This window comes from Tenrec ecaudatus, chromosome 2, assembly GCF_050624435.1.
Source record: "Tenrec ecaudatus isolate mTenEca1 chromosome 2, mTenEca1.hap1, whole genome shotgun sequence".
Lineage (NCBI taxonomy): Eukaryota > Metazoa > Chordata > Mammalia > Afrosoricida > Tenrecidae > Tenrec > Tenrec ecaudatus.
Window position 1 is genome coordinate 255,604,344 of NC_134531.1, and position 1,587 is coordinate 255,605,930.

General features: G+C 42.8%; 1 non-coding gene across 1 annotated transcript; it reads right to left on the reverse strand.

The window, feature by feature from the left end:
• Positions 1–1,091: 1,091 nt before the first annotated feature.
• LOC142441623 (U1 spliceosomal RNA) lies at positions 1,092–1,255 on the reverse strand. The gene has a single exon (XR_012782987.1). It is a non-coding gene; the product is annotated as a U1 spliceosomal RNA (small nuclear RNA).
• Positions 1,256–1,587: the final 332 nt, after the last annotated feature.

The window sequence follows — 1,587 nt, forward strand, 5'->3', positions numbered from 1 at the left end:
ACAGCATTGCAAAGAGACAATCAAGAAATCCACTATCACCATTAGAACAAGGCCATATGCAACCATGGAACAAACCATTTGCAAGTACAAGGGTTGATATGGTGTTACATTAAGCCTTATTATTGTGCTACGTCTGATTATGATCTAGAACACATAAAGACAGCTTTAGTGTTGTAATCTTAGAGTATTCACTAGCATGCATTTGGTTTTCTCCCATTAAAGATTAAATTGCCCCTTTCAGAGCATGTTCTTTTATTCTACAGGTCCTCGAAGACCTACGTGCCTTTGGCATGCTTATTCGGAGCTCAGTCAGTTCTCCGTTGGATTGAGCCTGCCTTCAGCAGAAGTGGACTCTGCACAGTTAAGGACCGTCCTTACAGTGTGGCTGCGTTTGAGCCCATGGTTGCAGCCACTGTGGCAACTCATCTCGATGAGGCCCTTTTGCGATAGCCCTCTCTTTTACCATGATGTTCTCCTGGGTCTTCTCTATCCTGTTCACATGTACAAATTACGTGAGCTGAAATCTGGCCATCTTTTTCTCTTTCTTTCTTTCTTTCTTCTTTTATCATTTTATTGGGGGCTCTTACAGCTCCTATCACAATTCATATATCCATCCATTGTGTCAAGCACATTCGTACATTGGTTGCCATCATTTTCAAAATATTTGCTTTCTACTTGAGCCCTTGATATCAGCTCCTCACCTTTTCCCCTCCCTCACTAACTATTCCCCCTCCATGAACCCTTGATAATTTATAAATTATTATTATTCATGTTTTACACTGACTGATGTCTCCCTATACCCACTTTTCTGTTGTCCGTCCCCCTGTGAGGGGGTTATATGTAGATCATTGTGATCTGTTCACCTTTCTCCCTCCACCTTTCCCTTCCCCTCCTGGTATTGCTACTCTCATTATTGGTCCTGAGAAGTTTATCTGTCCTAGATTCCCTGTGTTTCCAGCTCTCATCTGTACCAGTGTGCATGCTCTTGTGTAGCAGAATTTGTAAGGTAGAATTGGGGCCTGATAATGGAGGAGAGGAAGTTTTAAAGAACTAGAGGAAAGTTGTACATTTTTTTGTTTGTTTACTTTTTCCAGGGGAGAGCGTGAACGCAGTCCCCCATTACCACAAATTCTGCAGTTGAGTTTCCCACATTTGGGGAAATCGCAGGGGTCAGCACATCCGGAGTGCAATGGAGAAGCCTCGCCCTGGGAAGACCACCTTCAAGATCATGGTAGCTCCCCTGCCAGGTAAGTATTAAAAGCAGTATGTTTCATCAGTGCTATACTGCACCCTGAGTGGCTCATCTCTTCCTTGTGACCCTTCTGTAAGGGGATGTCCAGTTGCCTACAGATGGGCTTTGAGTCTCCATTCCGCACTGCCCCTCATTCACGCTGATATGATTCTTTTCTTCTGGATCTTTGATGCTTGATTACTGGAGCAAATAGTTGCAGCATTTTTGCTAGGAGAAACTGGTAGATATGAACTCTTTACCTTCTAGACATTAGTCCAACACTTAATATTTTGAGAATCTATCATATCTTTGTAGCTGGGTGCTATTCAATTGTGTGTACATATCACACTTGCATA